At 36.4% G+C, this 9,053-nt stretch overlaps 1 long non-coding RNA gene across 2 annotated transcripts; it reads left to right on the forward strand.

Annotated features, from left to right (window-relative positions):
- The first annotated feature begins 1,425 nt into the window (after positions 1-1,425).
- LOC122073192 lies at positions 1,426-8,636 on the forward strand. Of its 2 annotated transcripts, none has more exons than XR_006138680.1 (2): positions 1,426-2,379; positions 7,770-8,636. It is a non-coding gene; the product is annotated as an uncharacterized LOC122073192 (long non-coding RNA). The 2 variants fall into 2 exon arrangements; XR_006138681.1 differs by having other exon boundaries at positions 1,426-1,805.
- Positions 8,637-9,053: the final 417 nt, after the last annotated feature.

Raw genomic sequence — 9,053 nt, forward strand, 5'->3', positions numbered from 1 at the left:
TCAAGTATAGCACTAGGTTGATAAAGCTGAAGAGATGATGGCGATGTCATATTTCCAATGTGATACAAGTCCAGAACTTGAATATTATGCATATCATTGATATTGTTGCAACGATAATCTCTATGGTTGGTTTCCTCCAATGCTTCATTCTTGTCATTTGATGTTTCATCATTGTAGAATTGTCACAAAGTTGTAACAAACAAACTTTATGCCTACAATGCATGATAATTTTATGCATCTATTGTTTATCACAAATGCATGTTTTTTAATCTGTTTAGTTACATGATATGCATCTTATGAAGGTAATAGAATTTCTATTATAAGAAATCATATTAAGGCACTCTATACTAGAACCTGCTTTATTTTGGGGTGGGGCATTATTATGAGACCCATAAACAATAGATCCTGAACATTACTCCGATGCTAGGATCATCCTCTATTGTAGTCTTCATGTACGCCCTCATTCGACCCATAAACAATAGATCCTGAACATTACTCCGATGCTAGGATCATCCTCTATTGTAGTCTTCACGTACACCCCAAGGTACATGGTCATTTCAGTTCATTGTCGGATCTGCGGATCTATATGGTATTGATTGACACCGATATTAATATTTGACAGATATTGAATAAGTGGTAGGGTAAGGATAGAGGGTGAAATGATAAAAAAATGTTGATATCAGTATCTTTGAGGGCAAAGAAGTTATCAAAACTGATATGATAATGTGAACTATGTCCATGGTTGTAGGGAGTTATATGGTTCGGTCTTACTTCTTAGGGCCTTACCACCAAAAGAAAATGAGAAAAAAATCTTCAATATTGGAAGTGAAGTTAAAAAAAATAAAAAAGGAAACATACCCAATCTACTTGCTCTAACATTCTCTCTTCTTCTTCTTCTTTTTTTCGGGTAGAAGGTCACTCTTTTTTTAATCTTCATTAAATATGTGACCACTTTTTCTCTCCTCATATAGTATATTGTTTTACGATCCATTATTCGTTTAGCATGCTTAAGATGCCAATATAAACCCAATATAAGCGAGTAAAATAGCATCTACTTATATTCGTAAAGGTTAGGGTAATATCACACCCTCCCTTCCATCTCTCTTTTTTTCTCATAAAATGATCACGTTGTTCTCTTATGTAGGAAATCATTATATCAAACCTCATCAGTCCTTCTCTATGCCACTTGCTAATAAGACTGTCACCTTTATTTATTTTACTTCTTTTTTATTCACACACTAAAAGCCAAACAAACATCCTTTTGCTCTTTTTCCTTTCCCACTGATGCAGAGGCCACACAGCCAGGTAGTGTTCTCTCTCTTAATAAGGTAAAAATATTAAGATGGATGCTATTATTAAAGGTGTGCATAGAAAGATTTTCTGAGAAAAAAAAAAAAAAAAGACTGGTTTTCATTGTCCAATGGAAGTTTTCTGATTATGAGATTTTCAGATTTTGTTTTATGGCTATGTTTGGTACAGAGGAAAAGAGAAAATAAAATGCCTTTTTTAACCTCGTTTTATAGCCGTTAAAGCACCCCTGTTTTCTTCGGAAGAGAGCCCTTGTTTTGAAATTTGAAGAATACCGTTTGCTTGTCCGATCAGACGGTTCGGACCAGGGATAGGTTAATTTCAGTTGTCGCTTTCTTTCTCTTCTTCTTCAATGTTAACAGTAAAGACGTTAAGTACCCTAACCTAGGGCTTCTTCTGGAACCGATCTTGCCTTTGTTGAGCTTCGACAAATCGATCCTCTTTTTGCCATTCTTTGCCCTGTACCTGCGCGTCCTGAGGAACCCTAGGTTTAACAGGTATGTGAGGTTCAATTCGATGCATGCACTCGTTTTGGATGTGCTTTGGTGCTTCCTTTGTTTATTCAAAGGATCATTAATCCTGGTAAAGGGCTAGGGTTTCGATTTATGGTAATGGTTTATAATGCGATCTTTGTGTTTATTGAGGCTTGCTTCTTGTATAGCATATGGTTTTGTATTTTGGGGTAGGACTCCTTACTTTCCATTTGTTGCTGATGCATTGAGTTTAATGATATGAATCTATGCAATTTTAATTGGGTATTTTCAGAATTGAATATGGAGTCGTTTACTTTTTATTCAATTAATTGGGTGTTTGAAGAATTAAATCTATCACACTGAGGCAGCGACTTCTAGGGACCAAAAGTGGGTCATGGTCCCTCCTTCAATTCACTTTGGTTTTCAACTCAGGCAGCCACACCGTTGGGAGAAAAATTAAGGCAGCCTTTATTATTTATTTACTTTGGACACAAATATTTTCCTCTCAAATAATTTTTCTACTGATGTACACTTTTAGTTGAAGGTGGGAGAGAGAGAGAGAGAGATTGCACCAGAGATCGAGAATGCTTCATCGCAGGTTAGTTGATTAGATCAAATATATCATCTGAAGTTCGATTTTGCTGCATAGAATTTCAGATAAAGAGACGTGTCGATCTTGAAATTTTGAGATCTGATTTTGATGTGTCACTGAGGTTGCACTAGATGTAGGACAGATGCTAGTAGATGTTGGTAATGACTAGTTTTTTATTTTGCTATAATAGAGAGTTGTGCCCTTTATACTTCTTTTTGATGGATTTTGACCATGGGGTGTCTTCGCTCTATATAGAGGTTGTCCTAGATGTTGAGAGACATGTTTTTAAATGCTCAACCTCCAAACTCTCTTTCCTTCAATGCTTCTTCTACTTTTCTGTTTTGCATATTTCTGTAGTTTAACTTCCTGATTTTTTGAGAACTACTCTATGAGACCTAATATGGCCCATTAGTTGAGTGCAAAAACTATTGAAAGAGATTTTTGGGCTGTTGTGTCTTGGAGGTCGATTTGTAAAGAACCCGATTTGCACTGTAGGGAGTGACTACGATCTTAAGGAGAGTGACTGATGGTATGCCTCAACCCCTCTAACTTGATTCATTTGTAGAATTTGTGATCATAGTTGCTCTATAGAAGAAGTCATCAACACTACATAATAAATTCAAGTTTCTCATTTGTAGTGGTATAAGATAAGTTTTATCTTATTTTGATATAGTTTATTTCTTAAGACTTGAGACTGAAAGAACTCCAAATGTTAACTGTTATTCCGATTATGGAAAGTTTAAGGATAGTTTCCAACTTTGACAAAATAGAGTCATTTAATGGTTCTAGCGATAAGAGATGGAAGCAAATGAATAAGTTTGCATTAACTTAGTTGACATTCTCATTTTCCTTGACTAAAACTTTACTGTGGAGAGTAATGATCCTACTATCATCAAGAGAGAAACTCTGTTTCAAGCAGACTACCAACACAAGAATAGTATATTAAATGTGTAGTCTAATTAATTGTATAAAGTGTATGCTCCTTATGAATATGCATAATTGCATACTATATGGGCTGTATTAGAAGTGAAGTATGCATTGGAAGTCGCCATAAGCAAGAAATATGTAGCGGGAAACTTTTTTTATTTTACCATGAAGGACGATATAATGTATCTACTCAAGTTAGCATGTTCAACTCCTAGTTGCCAAGTTGCAAAAGAAGGGATAGTTTTGCTGAATGATTTTGTGCAGGTTCCCTATTAGAGAAATTGTTTGTATCCTGGACTGACTTCGAACTCAACATGAAGCATAAAAGAAAGGACTAGACAATTGACTAGATAATTGTCAGAGTAAATATTGAGGAGAAGAACCGATAAAAGTTCCGGGGCTAATTTTGTTAAGCTAGAACCATCAGTCCAAGAACCTTCATGTTAAGAAGGAAAACAAATTCAGGAAGAAGAAAGAGAACTGCTTTATTTGTGGCAAGCCTGGTCACTTTAAGCAAGAGTTCCGATAACTCAAGAAGAAAGACAACAACAAAGCCAAAGTGAATCTTACTGAGTTGAAAACTTTTTGCAGTGATTGTGACCGACCCAATTTGTCAAAAGACCAAAAGAGTGGACATTTGACATGGATGCAACTAAGCACATATTTGGGGACTATAATTCATTTTACAACTATTCAATGATTAAGATGAAAGGAATTACATGCACCTCCCTAGGATGTAAAGGGTAAAAAATAGAGAATACAATACAAGACAAGAAGATAATAAACTTGTTCCTAAATTACCCTTTTTACATAAACTCTAACACTCCCCTCAAGCTAGAGAATAAATATCATGCATTCCTAGTTTTATGAAAGGGTACTAAACTGGTGACAGATCCTTTGGTGAAGATGTCTGCCAACTGATCATTTGTCTTCACAAAAGGAGTGGAAATATAACCAGAATCTATCTTCTTATTGATGAAGTGTTGGTCCACTTCTGCTACACCGTATTGTAAGCAATGTTTATAACTACCTTTTTATCACAGTAGAGCCACATAGGCCCTTCAGTGTCAAAATCCAACTCTTGAACCAACCGTCTCAACTAAAGATGTGAATTTGTAACCGAAACCGTTTACCGAAACCGAACCGATCCGTTTACACCGAAACTGTAGAACCGTCTAGTAAATGGTGCGGTTATGGTTTCAAGTTTCAGGCCGATTAGCTAAACGGGTCGGGTCGGTTTTAACCGTAAAACCCTTTGGTTTCAAACCGAATTGAAACCGTTTAAACCGATCCGATTAATCCGTACAACAATTAAATAAAGCAGGGGCAGTAATCCGTATAACAATTAACAATTAAATTAAGTGTCCATTTTGCTTTGGTATGATTTATTGCAATTCAGTTCAAGTTTAGGCTTTAGATCATGAACTTGTATTCCATATATGTTACTATTTGTTATTCTATTATCATAGATGGGGTGTTTTGGCTAAACCACCTGTCATTTTAATATTTTATGCTGTAGAAGACTGGATTTGGATGTTGTATAATATTAGTTCTAAATGTTTGAGAATGGCCATAAAAAGAAATAGCACTAGATTATCAAATTAAGACATACCATCGTTAATATAGAATCTTTTATTTGTGGTTGCCAATTATTTTTGGATAAGCTTATGATCTTCAATTTAGAGATGGTTGCAAGTTATAACAAACTGACTGTGAACCGTTTACAAACCGTATGGAAAAAATCGAAACCGAAATCATTTAAAACCGTAAAATTGACACCATTTAGAAACCGTGAAAATCGAAACCGTTTACTAAACAGTCACAGTTTCAAAAAGTGGAACCGTTTAGTAAATGGTGCAGTTATGGTTTTAGTCAAATAAATGTTAACCGAATCGATCCGCACCGTTTAAACCGAAATCGAACCGATTAACACCCTTAGTCTCAACCATATAAGTGCACAAACTCCAGAGCCATTGCCCTAAATTCTGCTTCTACACTTGACGTAGCCACAATAGGTTGTTTTTTGATCCTCCATGTGACCAAATTGCCACCCACAAATATGCAATAGTCCGATGTAGACCGTCTAAGAGATGGATCCAGCCTAATTGGCATTTGTGTAGCCTTCTATCCTCAAGTGGTTATTCCTAGCATACAATAATCCTTTCCTTAGAGAGAAATTAAAGTATCTGAGGATGCCGTATACAACATCTAAGAAGTGCCCACTCTTAGGAGCATGCATAAACTGGCTCACCACTCATACTAGATAGGTAATGTCCCGGAGAGTCAACAATATAGATAAACATCCCCACTATTATATGGGATTTCCCTACATCAACAAGGGAAGGACTACAATCTTCTCCTAGCCTATGATTCTGCTAAATAGGAGAATTTGTAGGTTTGCAGCCCAACATCAGTACAATATGAAAGGGAACTGCAAATCTATTATCATGATAGAGATAAGATGAACGATAGTGTTTAGTAAAAGTACATGACTCATAATGAAATACATGAGAAGAAGGAAAGATGTAAATAAATGAGGTAATTGTTTCTTCATAACAATAAAAAAGGGATGTCTCAATTGTTGATGCCAAAGCATCACAGAGTCGACATAACTACTATCAGTACGTCCACGTGCATAGTATTATGGTGTAATTAAAAAAGATAATTGAGGCTCAAGGCGGTAGAATCCTCTCTCCTCACATTGCTAATAATCCTCTTCGTCATCGAATCTAAGTTTAGTCCCTTTTCTAAAAAAATTATGAAAATGCCACGAGGGAAATTATAGTTGGCAGTTTCTTTGAGCTGCTTCCTCTGCTTATTGGGGGATGGAATTTAGAAATGAAATGTAAGGGGGTATTCCTACATGCCTATATACCTCAGTGTGCCAGGTCAATAATCAGTCATGGTAAACTTCTTTCCTTTTACAATGGTGTGAGAAAAGTTAAATTTTATAGATCGTATAAAAGAATCTTATGATACTGTAGGTGAATTCAAAAGGTAAATTGGGTATATAGGGAGATACAAAATTACAAATGTCAAAAGGAAAAAGATACACATTAATTTGGAAAGTTATAACAAACAACACCAGAAAAGTCTCATTAACTGGGAAAAGCATCAGGATTTACAGAAAATATACTTATGTATACCAGTTGCAGATAGAAATACATATCTGGAAAAAAAAAAAGGCAAGTAAGCTTGTGGTGTAAGGGATCATATTCCAAATTACTTTGGCCTTTGAATATAGCATTTGGCCATGTGGGGGAAGGGCATTCCATAATCAAATAATCCAAGAAGGCAAGAACATATGACCATAGAAAGAAGTCAGGTCAAACTTTAGAAAAAGATGCTCTGATGTTTCCTCTTCTTTATAGCATACACTGCATCTACCACCCGAGCTGAAACTTTCTACTCTAAAATTGCTCTAGATTTAGAAGTTTCCCAAGTGACAGCACCCAAGCAAACACACCTTTTCTTGGAGGAACATTGGAGTTCCATATGGCTGCCATGTCTTTATTTCAGAGTCTCTTCCCGTAGAGAAAATTAAAATAGTTATTGACAAAAGACTCACATTTTGCATCAATTTTCATTCTCCTTTTATATACAAAAAAAAAAGGCATCAGTATGGCTATTTTGTAACATTTGAAGAAGGTCATCCGAATGCTCTTAGTTCATGATCCATGAGATTTCTAAACAAAGACACCCCATTGTATGGGCCCGTTCTCTTTGTTGAAGACCTGATTTATGATTGCATTATTTTTTAGTAGACCAACTGTTTGGTCTTGGGTTATAATAATGCAGCAGCACCAAAGGAAGAAGAAGAAACGTCCAGAATGTAAATATTAGTCTCTCTGGGAATCCTAGTCCTATTCTCTTATGGAGTTCTGGTTTGGGTTTCTTTTCCTAGTTTGATAGTTATTGTTTGTCCTAGTTCGGGCTGGATTAGAAATTGATAAGTCGAATCCTGTTTTGAGTTTGTGCTGTAACTATTTCAGAGTTTTTTGGACCTCCAAATAGCTGATGGATTGGAGGGAGTTTGGCTCATTCTTTGTTTTGATTTTTCCATCCAATTCTATCCTGGATTGACTTTAGTCCTTTCTGTCTGAGTCTGAATGGGATTTTACACTATTCTAGAAGCGTAAGTGCTACAGCCCCTCTACTTATTTTAAGAAATAAGAAGCTCTGTTTCAGATCTTATTCTGTAGATTTCAGGTCATACTTCTGTGGATTCAAGATTGATATCTGTTGTGGATTTAGTGGCGTATGGTTTCTTTCATTCATCTCTTGATTCCCACAAGAAAAAGAAAAGAAAAGAAGGGAATCTCACTAAAAATAAAAAAAGCGCTCATGTCCTGAATCTGTGGTATTTATTGGTGGGAAAAGGAGTTTAAAGCTACTGATAGTTTCAGTTACAAACGTTGTTGAATCCAGTGATGCATTTGTGGCGTTTTCTGACCTTTTTTCTGTCACAGGTGGAACCCATGGCAGAAGGCCAGAAGCGCACAAATGAATGAAGTCTTTATACGGGTAGCTGGTAGGTATCTTCTTCATATTTCATAGATTTTTTTCAAGATATCATATGTGGGAAACATCAATTATGAAGAAGGAATATGTTGCCTTTACTTAGGTACCATAGGTTTTATTGGTATCTTGGGTGGGTGGGAAACATCAATTATGAGGAATAATGGAGTGGGAATCTCCTCCATGGTTGATAGTCCCTACAAAAATTTACATCACCCACAAAACCAACTTTCTCCACCAAGTTGGGATTCATTCCAGTGAAGATGGTGGGACTAGGAGGAAAAGTGCAGGAAAAAGGAAATTCTCATTCGCTCTGTTTGGTTGCAAAGAAAATTAAAGGAAAGGGAAGTGTTTACAGTTATAGTTAGGTGTACCCAAAAACTCAAGATGGTGAAAACCATTTGAAGTTTGGATAGTAGAAACTAAGGATGCACAGATGGGTGAGCTTTGGTAAAAGAATCTAGTTGGAGCAGACATATGGCAAGAGAAATTTGCCTTGACGGAAGAGGGTGACGACTGACAGTAGACGAACAACTGTGGATGAAATTACAAACCTCCCTTCAAATTGGAATTTTTTGGTGTCTCTTGTGTAAAGCAATAATCTTTATTGTGGGAAAGGGTATCAATTGGTTGGTTCGGTCCAGTTTTGATCAAGTTGCTAGATTGCTTGACATGATCTGTGATGTCCAAGGATTTCTGTCTGTTTATAGGCCAAACTTGAACCAATCTGTTAAGTTTCCCTTTTTTTTTTTTTTCTGTTATAATTTTGTAATTAGACTACTACTGAGTTCAAGGGAGGGTTCAAGGCTTTTAGAACATGCATTTTATTTCTGCCTCAGCGTGGAATGGCTACTGAGCCCGTTTCAGAATGGACGGCATTCTCTTACGCATTCTAAGGTTTGAGAACGAAAATAGCTACCAAACGGTGTTTTTATCACCTTAGAATGCATTCTAGATCTAAAATGCATAGCAAACGCAACCAAATGTGTTCATTGTTCATCCAACTGTGTTTGGGCCACTCCCTCAGAGGGAGTCCCACTTCAAGATTTGATCAATTATGGTGTCTTCGGAAACCAAGTCTTCTCCCACCTTCATTGTCTCCCTCTGTTTTCATTCTGTGGTGGCTTTCCTTCCTTTCATTTAGTGGGACTACCATGGGCTTTCTGAGAATCTGAGTAGACATATTTCTCCTCACGCTCACAATAGCAGTTCATTATAAAGAGAATCTTAAACTG

Source organism: Macadamia integrifolia, chromosome 3 (genome assembly GCF_013358625.1).
Source record: "Macadamia integrifolia cultivar HAES 741 chromosome 3, SCU_Mint_v3, whole genome shotgun sequence".
In the NCBI taxonomy this organism is placed as follows: Eukaryota; Viridiplantae; Streptophyta; class Magnoliopsida; order Proteales; family Proteaceae; genus Macadamia; species Macadamia integrifolia.